A 16530-nucleotide genomic window follows, 5' to 3' on the forward strand; every position below is an offset into this window, starting at 1 on the left:
ACCTGTACACAATTTTCGGACAAGTATGAGTGGGTTTGTGCTCTGTAATGCCTCAGAGCCAGCCCTCACAGCTCCCCAGCTATCCCATGGCCCAGGGCCACAGCAGGCACATGGATTTCACACGCAGGGTTACAAAGGACTCAGTTGTTCTCCCTCTGAAGTCAATTTTACTTTCAGAAACTATTGCACCAGGATTTCAGCAAGCTGGGAAGTCATACCCTCCGTGCATCCCAAACCAGCAGTGCCCTGTCTCAACAGGGCTTCACCTGGCTCTAGCCACTGCAGAACAAGCTCTTTGTGAAGAGGAGTGCATGAGAAAGACTGTATCTCATTCTCCCTTCAGACAAAACTGTTAAAAGTGAAGCAAAAGAACATTTGGAGAAAGTGAGATAAGTGACAATCACCCTTCCCCTGTTTCTGCAGGTCTGCCACCAGAAGTGCTGACACCCCAACTGATGCTGTGTCCTGCTATAAGGACATGCTATAGGGCATGCATACAGGCTGAGACGTGTTCCTGAGCATCCCCCAGACAAACTTCAAGGTTGGCAGGTCTTTTCTGGCTGTCATTCTGGGCTAAGTGTACATGACAGAATGGAAGACTGACTGTTAAAGTCACAAATGATGGTAAATTTGTGCTTTATTTTCAGAAAACATTTAATGCATTGTTTTCCCAGCAGAACCGCGCTCAGGTTTAGTGGCACTCTGTACCTTAAATGTTATTCACGGTGAGCTGTTTCCTAAGGAAAAGTACATCTGAGAATTCAGATTATTTTGTCTAGCACAGCTGCTGCTGGTAGTGCAAAAGGAGATCTGCAGCTGACGACGAGGTCATGTGGAGTGTGACACCTCTGCTGGCACCCCTCCAGGAGCACTGAGCCGGTCTGTGGAATATGATCCATTTCTTAATTGTTGATAGCACATAATTAGGACAACCTCATTTAATAAAAGCAATAAGTTAAATCAAAAGGCTTGGGGTAGACTTTGTTGGTGTTGGAGCAGGAGGCTGCAGAGTGAGGTCGCTTCAGCTATGCAAAACAGAGGCCCTCTTCATTAGGCTGTGGGGCTGGGGTTATGGCTGGACTTCTGCTTAGCATGCTGCCTTCATCATCATAACCCTCAGGCTTTCTTCATAGGAGGTGAACGATATTCTGATTCACCCATAAACACACATTTAAGCCTACAAGGAAAATGTACCCCAGACTGACATCTTCAAACCATAAATGATTGGCACAGATGTCATCAATATCTTCATTACTTTGACCTTCTCACAGTCTGCTTTGTAAATACTGGTAGCTCAGTAACTTAAATACTTGTGTACCTTAAACGCTTGCATAATTCAGAGTGAATGATTTCAGCTCCAGTTTTACAAAACCTTTTGAAGGAATGAAAAGCTGTTAACATTTCCAACCGAAAAGCATTTGTTTGCAGCACAACAAAGAAGAAAGAGGTGAAAGAGATTACACAGGGAATAAAGATCTCCTTATTTATTCATCACATACTTTCTAGGGCTTTTTGCTCTTTAAATTTGTTCTAATATTATCAGAATTGATTTTTAGTCTCTCTGATCCCAGAGGAAATGTCTTCAGTGAAGCTCTCAGTGAATATCTGTAATGAAGAATCAGCTTGTAGAGCTGTTTCTATGGTGCCCTTAAGTGTAGAGCTTCTAAAAAATTAACTGATAAGAAAATTCCGATGCACTATATTTAGAAGTATTTCATTTCTTAGCTTTTGACATAAAATAATTTAACAACTGAAAGTCTACATGGAAATTGTTTATTTTTTATTGCAGCATGGTATCTTTTAAAACCTGTTTTTGTTGGCTTTTAAATAAACCCTGAATTTAGTAAAAAACTTGCTTACAAAATTCTCCGAAAATAAAATTAGAAGCAAGAATTATACTGCTCGTTTATCTGGGTTTTGTTTTGGTTTGCTTTTGGTGGATTTGGTTTGGTTTGTTTTTTTTTTGTGTTGGTTGGTGTTTTTTTTTTGTCATTCTGACACCCGAATCCCTTAGACTCTACTAGAAAATATTTACGTACAAAGAACCCCACTTGAATGTTTACCTTTGCTTTATACTGCAGAAAAGCGTTTTAACAGGGTTACTACTTTCTGACTCTCTTGGAAGAAGCCCAGGTCTATTTTTAGACACCAGCATGCTAAATTGTGTACTATATCGCATAGGGCAATGCAAGCAAAAACGAAAAATTCAGGTTCCTATTATTTTTGAGCACAAGCCAACACTGGCCCATTTCTGTAGGATGGTCCAGCTTAAAGCCCTCTATAGCCACCCCTGAAATAATCATGAGGAATATTGGATTATTACAGGAACAACTGTGTTTCACATATATACACAGTTTATAACCACCTGAAGAAGAGTGATTGCAAAATAACTGAAAATAACACCAAAGCGCACATGCACATTTGCAGAAATCTCTGTACTGTTATTGAGAACCAGTTTACATTAACACCTTCATTTGAATCATTCCCATTTAAAAAAAAAAAAAGGAAAGAAACCACTCCTCTTCACACTGCTTATAATGAATTGCCTGCCAGCACATAATTAATTTCCTGCAACCTGCTCAGCAATACCCTCCCCACTTCATGGCCTTAAGGGCTGAGGGATTCCTTGCAATAATGGCTTTCTTGTACAACTTATAAATGAGGCAAAATGCTTGACAATGACATTTTTTCAGTGTTGACCACCTGCACTTCTCTGCAACCACTTGAAACTCCACTCACAGCTCTGGCAATTGGATTCCACCCTACTGATTGTTTCATAAATAGCTCGCACAGTATTACAGGCATGGCCTTGATGCAGCACAAGGAAATGAATAGGAATGTAGCTACTCTTAATAATTAGACAGATAAAGGTAATTTGGAATTTAAAAAAAATTGCTGCCATCCAAATCATACTCTTTGCATTATCATCTTTACATCTTTGCATTCCTGAACCTTCACATCTTTGCAATATGTCTGGCAATAATTTTACCTCACAGAAAGAGAAGGGCTCATTGTGTATGATGATGAACTGATAGTAATAGGAGTTTGCACTTCTGCAAAGGCTTTGTATTCTCAAAGTCATTTCAAAGTGGAAACAGCAAATAACATCTTGATTTGTAACATCCAAGTGAGTTAAGCACTAGTTCTAAGACAGGATCATCCCATAAATAACTCCCAAAAGGCATCTGATTATGTGGTTAGGATAATATTACTTTTTTCCTCTGCAGGAACCTAGAAAACAAGTAATGAAAAGTCCTATATAGGTCAATTATTAACTCTTTACATTGCCACCATTAGTATTATAATCTTATTATTTAATATGAATTATTTCATGATGTTTTCCCTTCACTACCTTTTCAATAAGAGACCTGCACCACCATTTGTAATTATGTAGTTATATTGTACATAAATAAAATTCACTTATTTTCCCACTGCCTCACAGCAGACACAGTTGTTGAGGTATTCCTCTTTCAGGACCCATCCAGAAACATCGATGCTACATCTGTACGAGCACCCCACTCTATAGCCTATACTGTAAAGGTCATTCTGCGTTCCCAGGCTCACTCCCCACTTCTATTCAATAGCTTAAAATAGAGGGCCCTTTGAAACGACAAGCTGTAATTTATTTTGTGTCCAGTTTCTACTGCTTCACATAAACAGACAGCTATTTGAACGTGAGAGTATAGTGGAGTTATACAGTGGGTATTATTGTGAGCTTTCAAGCCTAAAACTTATATATATATATTTCTGCATATATATGTATATGTGCATATATACATATTTGGAGCCCAGCTCAGATGCCTCCATACAAATGCTCATAGCATGGGGAACAAACAAAAGGAATTAGAGATGTGTGCACGTCTACAGGGGTATAATAGGCATCACAGAAACGTGGTGGGATGGCTCCTATGACTGGAGTGTTGGAATGGAAGGTTACTGGCTCTTTAGAAAAGACAAGCCTGGCAGGTGGGGAGGGGGAGTTGCCCTTTATGTTAGGGATAGGCTGGAGAGTATGGAACTCTGTCTGGGGACAGGTGAGCAGTCCACAGAGAGTTTGTGGGTCAGGGCTAAAGGGAATATAGCTATGGGAGACATTACTGTGGGGATCTGTTACAGACCGCCTGATCAAGAGGACTCTGAGGATGAAACACTCTATAGACAGATAGGAAAAGCCTCACGCTCACAGGCCCTTGTCCTCACTGGGGACTTTAACCATCCTGATGTCTGTTGGAGGGACAGTACGGGCTGGCACAAGCAATCCAGGAGGTTCCTCGATTGTGTGGAAGACAACGTCCTTCTGCAAGTAACAGAGGAGCCGACAAGGAGAGGTGCCATGCTTAACTTCATGCTCACCAAAAGGAAAGGGCTGGTTGGAAACGTGACGCTCCAGGGCAGCCTTGGTTGCAGCGATCATGAGGTGGTCAAGTTCGAGATCCTCAGGACAGAGAGAAGAGCGTGCAGCAAGCTCACTGCCCTGGACTTCAAGAGAGCAGACTTCGGCCTCTTCAGGAAGCTGCTTACTAAGGTTCCATGGGATACAGCCCTAGAGGGCAGGGGGGGCCAAGACTGCTGGCTGGTATTCAAGGATCACCTACTACAAGCTCAGGAGTGTTGCATCCAAACTAGAAGGAAGTGCAGCAGGAGGACCAGAAGACCTCCTTGGATGGAGAAGGAGATGCTGAGGAAAATTCAAATGAAAAAAGAGGCTTATAATAAGTGGAAGCAAGGACAGGCAGCCTGGGAGGAATACAGGGATGTTGTCCAGGAAGCTAGGGACCAGGTTAGGAAAGCTACGGCCCAGTTAGGATTAAACTCGGCTAGGGATGTTAAGGATAACAGGAAGGGATTCTATAGGTACATAGCGAATAAGACTAGGGACAACGTAGGCCCCCCTCTGGAGGCTATCAGGAGAACTGGCTACCCTGGATTTGGAGAAGGCTGAAGTTCTTAATGACTTCTTTGCCTTGGTCTTCACTGCCAAAGGCTCTGACCGCACCACCCAAGTCTTGGAAGGCAGACACAGGGACTGTGAGAATGAAGATGTCAAACTCACTGTCGGAGAGGATCAGGTCTGAGACCACCTTAAAAACCTGAACATGCACAAGTCCGTGGGACCCGATGAAATCCATCCGTGGGTCCTGAAGGAGCTGGTAAATGAAGTTGCTAAGCCACTGTCCATCATATTTGAAAAATCATGGCAGTCAGATGAAGTTCCCAATGACTGGAAAAAGGGAAATATAACCCCCATTTTCAAGAAGGGGAAAATGGATGACCCGGGGAATTACAGACCAGTCAGTCTCACCTCTGTGCCTGGCAAAATCTTGGAGCAGATTCTCCTGGAAGGCATGCTAAGGCACATGAAAATCAACAAGGTGCTTGGTGACAGCCAGCATGGCTTCACTAAGGGGAAATCCTGCCTGACCAATTTGGTGGCTTTCTATGGTGGGGCTACAGAACTGATGGATGGGGTAGAGCAGTTGATGTCATCTACCTGGACTTGTGCAAAGCATTCAACACTGTCCCACACGACATCCTTGTTTCTAAACTGGAGAGACATCAATTTGATGGATGGACCACTCGGTGGATAAAGAACTGGCTGGATGGCTGCACACAAAGAGTTGTGGTCAATGGCTCAATGTCCGGCTGGAGACCAGTAACGAGTGGTGTCCCTCAAGGATCGGTGTTGGGACCGGTCTTGTTTAACATCTTTGTCGCTGACATGGACAGTGGGATTGAGTGTGCTCTCAGTAAGTCTGGCAATGACACCAAGCTGTGTGGTTCAGTTGATACACTGGAGGGAAGGAATGCCATCCAGAGGGACCTTGACACGCTTGTGAGGTTGATGCTAACCTGATGAAATTTAACCATGCCAAGTTCAAGGTGCTACACCTGGGTTGGAGCAATCCCAGGCACAGCTGCAGGTTGGGCAGAGAAGAGATTCAGAGCAGCCCTGCGGAGAAGGACTTGGGGGTACTGGTCGATGAGAAAATGAACATGGGCCAGCTTCAGTGTGCACTCACAGCCCAGAAAGCCAACTGTGTCCTGGGCTGCATCAAAAGGAGTGTGACCAGCAGGTCGAAGGAGGTGATCCTGCCCCTCTACTCTGCTCTTGTGAGACCTCACTTGGAGTATTGTGTGCATTCTGGTGTCCTCAACATAAAAAGGACACGGAAGAGTTGGATCAAGTCCAGAGGAGGGCCACGAGGATGATCAGGGGACTGGAGCACCTCCCATATGAAGACAGGCTGAGAAAGTTGGGGCTGCTCAGCCTGGAGAAGAGAAGGCTGCATGGAGACCTCATAGCAGCCTTCCAGTATCTGAAGGGGACCTATGAGGATGCTGGGAATGGACTCTTCATTAGGGTCTATGATGATAGGACAAGGGTAACGGGTTAAAACTTAACGGGGGAAGTTTAGATTGGATCTGAGGAAGAAGTTCTTTACTGTGAGGGTGGTGAGGCACTAGAATGGTTTGTGCAGAGAAGTTGTGAATGCTCCATCTCTGGTGGTGTTCAAGGCCAGTTTGAACAGAGCCTTGGGTGACATGGTTTAGTGTGTGGTGTCCCTGCCCATGGCAGGGGGTTTGGAACTAGATGGTCTTAAGGTCCTTTCCAACCCTAACTATTCTATGATTCTATATATATGTATATATGCACAAATGCCCATGCGTATATGTGTTAGCATGTACGTATTTATTTTCTTTCATTTTTATTATTCTATTATTCTATTGTAATGTTTCTTTGCATTTAGTACCAGAGAAGTTGACATGGTTCCTTCCAACTTTCACTCAAGCTTTGAACTGTTCTCACACTACAAATAAGCCAGTTTACGCAGAACTGCTTGGAGTATATATCATTAAGGGTGCAAGGTTTTTAAAGGCTAGAGCCCTAGAAGTCATAGCACGGGACGGAGAGTTAAGAGTGCTGAAATCTACTATTGATTTCCTGAGTGAATTCCTGAGTGAAGAGTGGTTATGTCATTTCACCTTTTCCCCTGTTATTTCACAAGTATGTTGTAAAAATTTAAATTTAAATTTTGGAATCTCAGGAGAAAGGGAGGAGTATGAGTTTTGCTAAGTGATTTTACGGTTGTTATTGTAACTTGCAAGAAGCCTGAAAAGTCAAATCCTGAAGACGGATTTTTCGTTCATTATATTTCTACATTGTTCAGTTATTGCAAGGATGTATCCACCGGTGCCTTGCTGAACTAAAGCTTTGAGATAGTGCTTTTATGGTGGGGGGGGAAGACAAGGGAAATTACATAGGTTTATAAAAAAAGATGAACAAAATGTTTCAGGCCACGTTTTGCCTTCATTAAAGGTAACTTTCGTTCCTGTAGCCATAATGTATTCTCTGTTCCTTATGCACATTGCCATTTATTCTTCTACCAGCCATAGAGAACTGGGGAACTGAGAGTAAATGCTCAGGTCATAATATCTATTTTTTATCAATTTTTTTTTTTCATTTATTGACCAAATAATGCTTTCTCCTGCCCTATAACAAGCCTCAAAGCTCTTACTGAAAAGTGGAAGGTGGATTTCTCCTGCTGGTTTTGAAGAAAGATTTTTTGTGAAAGCCATTTTTGGATTAATCCTCTTTTCAGTGGCTAAGCAAAAGACATTTTCTCTTTTTTACTTTTCTTGTGCACCTCATTTTGTTTACTTCATTGCCCTCGAAGGTCAACACCAGATGTAAGCCTAACCATGAGCAAAGGAACATCCCATCAGATCTTTCCCATGAGAATGCAGCGAGCTGAAATTCAAAATCTTCTTTCTCTCAGCAGACTGTTGGTTTTACAGTAAGTCTGAAGACTGCACATGCTCTCAACGGGTTTTGATCAAGCACAATTGTATAAACACAGATGCATACACTGTGCTTCACATGCATACACTGTGCTTCACAAGGCCGACTCCTTCGTCAGCAGCATGTGTGGCTCCCATCACATCCAGAGAGAGAATAGACTCCCCAGTGTGTAAGTTCATTGTCTGCTTCCTTTTCTTTGAAACATTACATTTTTATAACTTTGGTTTTAAGCATACACTAAAAATCTGACAGCGAGTGTTGCCGAAGTCCCAACTCTAAATAAATAGTTTAAAATAAAAGTTGTATAAATGCCCGTGTGTGCCAACAATACCTTTTGAAGGGTATTTGTGTAAACACAAAGTAAATTAAATGCGATCCACTCTAGTGGGGTGGATGGCTACTTAAACCAGTCATTATAGAGAAGATTTTATTGTGTGGTGCGACAGCACGTACCCACACGTCTAACCAAGAGCTGATTGAAGAAACAAACCCCACCCATACCTAGGAGCAGTGCCACAACCAGACCATAATTCCTGCAAGGCATAAATTTAATTTGCTGAAAATGAAGCACAGGCGCTGTCGCAGCTCATTAGCCAGCAGCAGACATATTGCAAGAGAAGAAAGTGGAATTTGGTGGATGGTCCAACTTCTCCATATGCTGTGAATAAAACAGACTATTGTTTTTTGATAAAGGAGTGTTGTTTTGAATGTGACGGGCATCTAAGTAAAGCCAGCAGAATTTTTTTGCCAAATATAGTCTCTTGCTCACTGCTAAAACCCCCTAGCTTTTAAACTAGGAGCTGAAGTCACTGAAAAAAAGAGTTTGCATTCCTGCAGCCAGCTGCAGGAAAGCCAAACATTTGTTTGGCTTAATGTTCATCTTTTTCATGAACCTTTCTTAAACATCTAAGTCAGAAAATATTATTTCTGTTATTTAGTAATTTGACACTTAAAACATTGTTTTTCCACCATTCTTTCCTTCCCCCACCCACAGCTCCCCCCTTTTTTTTAACTTGCTCAGAAAAGACCCAGTAGGGTCATTACTGTGGAATTAGACTATGTGAAGCATTTCATAACTTAAAGAAATCATGGTTTCAGCTCCTGGCACCAGATCCAGTTGCAGGTCACAGTCAGTAGCAGTATGGGTTTTTGGTTTTTTGGCTTTGTTGGGTTGTTTTTTTTTTGATATATCCCAAACCACTGGAGAAGAGGAAAAGAAGGTGTTGCTTTTCACAGTAGCTAGTTGCAGTTGTGATACGGGTCTAGAAAATTAGTAGGGCTTAGGAGACCTGACTGTGAAAAACAGCAAGAACTGCTACATTTCTTTAGGGCAATGCTCATGTGAAAGACATGCCGTAAAATTATTAAAATGAGTAGAGTAAATTCTGGAAGCCTGAACTGTCTTCCACAGCCTCTGATATATTTGGTGCTCACTACTTTTAGCCACCCTGCCAGGCCAAAAACATTTTTACAGTTCCAGGATCTGGGTCTGAACAAGCCAGCCCCATTCTTTGACACAGCGGCTGTGCCAGGACTGAGGTGGAGGGACAAAGCCCATGCCTCGTGCCCCCAGTAAACATGAGTAATGTTTGGGCCCATTAGATGTTTGAGCCCTGCTCCAGAGCCATCACAACTGCTGTTTCTCACTTCTCCTTCCTTCCCTTCCAATAGGTTGAGGGTATTACCAAGGAAAACAATCTCCCTAACAAGCTAATTTGGGGCAAAGATTCTATTCAAGCAAAGAAAAATCATACTATTACAGAATGGTTTGGTTTGGAAGGGACATTAAAGCTCATCCGGTTCCAACTCCCTGCCACAGGCAGGGACACCTTCCACTAGACCAGGTTGCTCCAAGCCCCGTCCAACCTGGCCTTGAACACTGCCAGGGATGGGGCAGCCACAGCTTCTCTGGGCAACCTGTGCCAGGGCCTCAGCATCCTCACAGGGAAGAACTTCTGCCTAAGAGCTCATCTCAATCTCTCCTCTGTCAGGTTAAAGCCATTCCCCTTTGTCCTGTCCCTACAGGCCCTTGTCCAAAGCTCCTGTCCAGGTTTCTTGTAGCCCCTTTAGGCACTGGAAGCTGATCTAAGGCCTCCTGGAGCCTTCTCTTCTTCAGGCTGAACCAGCCCAGCTCTCTCAGCCTGTCTCCAGAGCAGAGCTGCTCCAGCCCTCACAGCATCTCCATGGCCTCCTCTGGACTCACTCCAACAGCTCCACATTGTTGCCCCAGAGCTGGATGCAGGACTGCAGGAGGGGTCTCCCCAGAGAGAGCAGCAGACGGACAGAATCCCCTCCCTCGACCTGCTGCTCATGGTCTGGGGATGCAGCCCAGCACATAGAGGGGTTCTGGGCTCAAGTGCACACTGAAGCTGGGTCATGGGGAGCTGCTTGTCAACCAACACCCCCAAGTCCTTCAGTCAATTTCTCTATTCACTATCTATCTCGTCTACTTTATGTATGCACCATTTCACATCTCTATTTCCTTAATGCCTATTTCTTCTGTCAGTGTTTTTTCCAGAAAGAAGGTATGTTGGAAAATTCAGGGTCAACCCAACAATGGTCATCAGCTCAAGGCAACAAAGGCAACCCCAAGACCATGCCAGGATCCATCTGCTGGGTGGTGATCACAGCTCCCCTAAACTAGCAGAAATACGACTGCCACATGGAGGAAGAGATTAGCTAAAAGTGACTTTTCTCCTATTCAGACTTCTTGGAGGATGTATTAAGATAATATTGAGACCAGCATGATTTTCCTAATAAAACAGGGTACAGAGTATTTGACCAGTGCCAATGCTTTCCCCTTTCCTAACCATACTAGGACAGTTTCATTGTGGGGCAATCTCCAAGCATGGTGTGATGGAGTGGAAAGGGAATAGAGAAGATATGTTTATATGACCTGGACCGCTGGTAGGGTCCAATTTAGTAGGACACATGGGGATTGCCACGGATAATCAACTGAACCATGGCAGCAGGCAGACTTCCCACTTCAGCAGGGAAAACAACTTCCTGAGGGTGTAAATGTATTATTTTATTTACATGAATCTCCAAAAAAATGTACATTTTACTTACTTTTGTTTCCTTTCCTCCCAGTTTACTTTCCCTTTCAAGAGGTAGAAAGTACAGACATACACATGTGAAAATACTTTTAAAATCCAACACTGTAAGCTTATGTATCCCAAAGTACCTTTTATCCAGACTTGGCTTGTGTGTTGTGAAGCTTCACAATATGTGAGTCCCCTGCCTCACATGTTTGATGGCCAGTTTTGAGGTTGTCAGCCTCCCTCAACATATTAAAATTTAAGTGGTTTTAATGGAATTACTTTAAGATATAAAGACAAACATTTGAACAAAACATTCCAAAATTAAAATTTTGAATAGATAAAACACATAACAGTTACCAAACACACTGAATGGTTTCATTTTATTCTGCTGTAGGAAATACATTATATTTTATCTGCCTGCTTCATTTTATCTGCAGAAGGTAGTGTACATTTTAACACTCAGTGTTGCCCTCCCTTCAATTCTTGAATGACAAAAATGTTGCTAATCAGCATTTTAGTGGAAAACCACACTGAGGATAAAGAAATTTCCTTCAAATCATGTGTGTAATACCAATCAAATAAAACAAAATGTTTTATTTATTGAATTATTTTAACCGAGTTAATACAATAAGCCTATCCAAATCACTATTGCCAGCACTTGCAAGTTTATCACCAGTCACAGGATATTGGGTGGTTTCCGTAAAATCCTCAGTCTTTTTCTCAGGCAATTAGATCCAGTATTTTTCAGTCTCAGTCCCTTATAAGGGCTGAAAAAAATCATGAGTCCTAACAAGTGAAAAACCAGCAGACAAATGAAAAGATTATGAATAAATGGAATGAACCACTGACATTTCTGGCTTGTTATAGGGTTTTCTCTCTCTCCTTTTTTGTTTGGTCATTGTTGAATTTTCATATTCTGAAGACAATCTCCCTTTTGAGGGTCTGGTTCACCATTTCTGAAAAACTTGGGATTGCAGTGCTGTTAATTTAATAACATTTCACTGTGCTCCAGTCTCCTTTTCTTTTCTTTTTTTTTTTCTGCCCCTTTTTTTCTTCTCTCCCCCACTGCCCACCCCATTTCCAGGACTAGCACTGGAACTTTCCTGCTATTCCTGGCATGTCAGACCAAAGCCCCAACGAAAGGCACCAAAGACTTAAAAGCTCAAGTATTCTCACATTACAAGTAACACCAAATGCTGGCTGTTCCACCCACGGCCACTGTCATCCATGTCAAACTTTCACTGACAACAGCTGACCTCTGACAGACAATGGAAAATTTGGAGGATTGAAAAAAGGAATTCAGAAAATTTTAAAAATAATAATAGGAAAAGAAACAACCCACAGTTAAAAGGAGCAAATAAATTGGTAGTGGGATTGTCACTCATGACTTTCTGGATTGCCTTAGTTCTTTAGCATGGATGACTTTAAGGCCACTGCTCTCCACCAGCAGAACTATTGCTGATGGTGCTGCAACAGTTCACTTTAAGAAAGGTAGGGCTTCACAAGGAACTGTGGTGGAAATTTCCAAAATATAAACAGTCTGTTTGGATAAAGACAGGCTTTTTATATTTAACTGCTAGGCCTGGGAAGCTTGGCTGCCCTGACCACCAGCTCTGTCTGGGTACACGCAGATGGTTTCATGCTGGTGGGATCCCCCGTGAATAGGGGCATTCCCTTCCCCCAGCATCACTCACTTCTTTCTTCTTGCTGTGCGAGGGAAAAGGGAAAATATTTCCATTGGTTTTATTGCTAACACTTCGGGATTTCCTAGCTCTGAGTGAGGAATGATTTTGAGGCAGCTGGGACAAAAGAGAATCAGCAAAATCAACACAACTACAATCAGTTAAAAAAATGAACAATATTAAACATTAAAGGTAATCTTCAAGTGTTGCCTAAAAAAAAAACAAACACCTTGATTCTCTGGCATAAACAGGGCTCATCTTAAAGGCTCTTAAGAGAGAAAGGACCTTAATTCATCTGCAGTCAGAGACTGCAGTAGACAGACTCCTGAAGGTTGTGGCATATTTACATGTAAAGAAGGTTTCTAAACTGTGTTAAAATTAATTGTGTATTTTCAAACATGCTTGGGGTTTTTTGTGAATTCACCAGAGTAGGTAACATGTTTGCAAGGTTTCAACTTATAAAAACTCCGTGTTATCTAAAACTAGACCATCAGATTCTATTTTTAGCAACAGTGATATAAATCTGAAGAAACCTCACAAACTTCAGGACAGTTGTCTTGTATTTACATGTGAATTAAGGATGTCAAATCAGCCCCTATTTTATTGCTGCACACTACTAAATGCAAATCTCTGATTCTGCAAACAAAACCTGTACTAATGCATATGGCTGGAAATGTCCACATAAATTCCATATAACAGCTACCAAATGAGAGCTAATATTCTCAGGTAGAGAAAGGCTGTGTTTCTTACTATCATCTGGTTTAATACCAGCTGGTGGACTGGGGCAGCTGAAACAGCAATCGCTCAAAATGTTTTTTAAGACACCAATTTTTGGTTACCTCACTTATCAACGTCAGAATATTTTCTTCAGCAAATTAGAAACTCACTTTTTCCTCATGTATTTTTCAAGTACTCCAAATTTTCATTCACAATGCCAAACTGCAGTAAAATCCAGCATAATGTAAATCACACCCTGATACTCCTTTTCCTTTCTCTTTCTGGATAGAAATATAAATGCAATGAAAAAATAAATGATTTTAGATGGCATCAGTGGAGAAATTTGTACCATGGATGGAGTTTAAAAGTCATATCATCTTGCTAACAGCTAAATAATGTATTTCCTAAGTTGGATTTTGGCTACATTAGTTTGAATGTTTGAACATTTTTTATTTTAATAAGGAGAGCATTTTAAAGCACTGAAACTGGGGATAAGGTAACATTATCCTCTTGGCACATTTAATAATATGTACTAAAGCAGCCTGTTATTTCCAGCCCCTCTTCCCTGTCTATCATTAACGCTGCAAATCAATGTCTTTTTCTGAGCAGCAAACCTGAGCAGTAGTGTGGTCATGTGAAACTGGAAAAAATTACCACTTACTCTGGAAAGCAGCGCACTACGAGTTTGAAGTCCTTCATGTTTACATAGTGGCTTGACTCTCAGCAACAGGTCATAGCTGCAGAAACAAGAGGCGCCTGAAATATTGTGTAGGGCCTGTAAACCCTGGAATGTGCCGTGCACTGCCAGCAGTGCCCTATAGGGTCTTAAGCAGCCTCTTTTCCCAAGACCTGGAAGAACTGCAGGCGTTTCTGACCAGACCTGTTGGGCTAAGGTGACTTTGACAGAAGTCAGCTCATTAAGCTAAGATTGTAGCTTGTCTTTAGATATTTCAGCTGTGAAGTGCTGTAGTAACTCCAGGGCAAAGATGCTGCTCACAACAGAGACCCCACTAACAGTGTTTATAAAGCAAGAATTAATCAAAAATTGATGTATTTTGATGTATTTTTTTCAAAGGACAAAAAAAAAAAGTAAGTTGGCCCTCAAATAACATAACATACTAGTCTGTGTTTCCTCTCCAAACAGAAAGACAAAAATCCACCAAGTTTTATTCAATGAGTTATAGTATGCAGAACTGATTCAAAGACGGCAGTCTTTTCTTGGTAGCTTACACCATGGAAATGAGTGGAGTGTTACATGGAGTATTTGAATAAAAGTTCCCCTTTCCTAGACTTCCCATGTAATTTTATTTCCTGCTTAGAAAGAAAAAGGATGACAAGCAATTCGATACAGTCATCGAGAGTGATTCCCTTATGATAAGTGGACCCCCAACATAGCATCACTGCAGGGCTGATTTACCTGCAGATTTATTCAAGCGGAATATGTACCCCTATGGCTGCTCCCGAAAAGCTCCAACAGAAACCTTGTGAATGGCCTCAAAACCAGGTCTTGGCAGATTTGCAAAGAGCTCTTTCCAGTATCATGGCTCTCCAACAGAAACCTTGTGAATGACCTCAAAACCAGGTCTTGGCAGATTTGCAAAGCATTCTCTTCAGTATCATGGCTCCTTCTAGGCAGCTCAGTAGATCCATTTTACTTCAGATAGATGTTTTTACCTTCTCAACTCACACTGATTTGTTATGGTTAGCTATCAATTGGCATTTCCAAAAGCACCCATCTCCACCCACCACAAGGTAGTCCAGGATAGCAGGGTACCTATTACACAAGCCAAACCAGTCAATCTGTTCAAGGGTGTGAAATTCTGAGCTGGCACTGACTAGTAGCAAAGAATTATTCAGAAGCACCACAGTGTACACATTTTAAAATACATTTAACTTCTTGGTTCTTAAACTGCCTGCAAACTTTTTGAGTTGCAGAGGCTACACTGGGATGTAATTTAATAACAAGGCTGCTGTCTATAATTATAATGACTTTTTAAAATGTTTTCATTTAAAGGCATAAATGTGGTGGCCTTAAAACAACCAGCAACAGTGTGCATGGCTTGACTTCAAATTCCTACACTTACATGAGCAGAGATTGGGAGAGACAAGGAATCTTGATACTCTGTTGGGGGCCAGATGAAGTCTGTCCAATCTCATTTCCACAGTGTAAGCAAAAAGGCACATTAAATTTTTTTTCATACTTGCAATTACAAGAGCAAGTTAAATGCTAAGGGCCAGTCCTAAACATGCTTTTCTTCAGTAACATAATTGAAGGAAGCAGTGCTCTTGACCCATTGGAATTACTTTTGCTTATGTGTGTTTGAAGAACTAAGCCATTGCAGTTTTATTCTTGGCTTTCCAAACTCTGCCTGATCCTTTCAGAAACAAAGTACTTTCAAATGGTTGATGCCATCCCATTTCTTAAATGAAAATAAATAGCATTGCCATGCAAAAAAGCAGGTTTTGTTGTTGCTACAGGATCCTTTTTTTTCCCCTACAGAGTTCTACCTACCACAGTTCAAGATATACTTTTCAGATGCAACAGATAGGCCAAATTGCATCCTCATTAAGAAAACGCACTAGGCTACACACTAATAAAATCACCTTACTTTGGACCAGCAAAGCTTCCATTAAAACTAGACGATATTTGTGTTGCAGAGCCATAAAATATGCTCTTTGCAAAGGATTTTTTCAAACCAGTCTAGCAAAATGTGTGGATACACCTCCATTGGCTTCAGTGACTTTTACATCAGGCACTAAAGCAGTGCATGCATTACATCTTCTTAATGGAGATTCACAGGTGAATTACAAAAAAAAAAAAAAATAGATTTATTATAAATGGAGATGTTCTGAAAGGTTTTCTACCTATGTTAAAAAATTACTGAGTGGAAAGTAAGTTAAGTAAGTTCTGTGTGACATGTAATTCTTTGTCTTAGCCAAATCAGCCATGTTAAATCTGATTCTCCATAGTTTTGTCGAAATCACCTGAAGATGTGAAATCTTAAGTGAGGTCGCAAGGTCCTGAATTGCCGACAAAGACAAATCTGTAGTATGCCTTTTTTAACTATGAAAAAAGTCATTATCAAACCTTTCAGACAACTGAAATAAAATATCATTTCCATTTCAATTAGCAGCATTTCCATTCTTTGTAAAGCAAATCTTTGAAGGCAATTACTGCTAAGTTTCCCTACCAAAACTGGGTGCACTGGGACCCACAACTCTACATCAAGCTTTGCATATAGGTAATGATGATGGAACATAACAGCAGCAGTCAGGACAAAGCATATCA

General features: G+C 41.4%; 1 long non-coding RNA gene across 1 annotated transcript in view; it reads right to left on the bottom strand.

Moving 5' to 3' along the window:
- LOC134156834 (uncharacterized) overlaps nt 1–15382 on the bottom strand; it is a 36948-nt gene extending 21566 nt beyond the window's left edge. Inside the window, exon 1 of the long non-coding RNA XR_009962089.1 lies at nt 15326–15382. This is a non-coding gene — a long non-coding RNA (uncharacterized LOC134156834). The remainder of the gene's footprint in view (nt 1–15325) is intronic.
- Between the last annotated feature and the right edge of the window lie 1148 nt (nt 15383–16530).

The sequence above is a fragment of the Pezoporus occidentalis genome, unplaced genomic scaffold (genome assembly GCF_034315485.1).
Source record: "Pezoporus occidentalis ecotype Australia unplaced genomic scaffold, CSIRO_AGI_Poc_V1 ctg90, whole genome shotgun sequence".
NCBI classification, from domain to species: domain Eukaryota; kingdom Metazoa; phylum Chordata; class Aves; order Psittaciformes; family Psittacidae; genus Pezoporus; species Pezoporus occidentalis.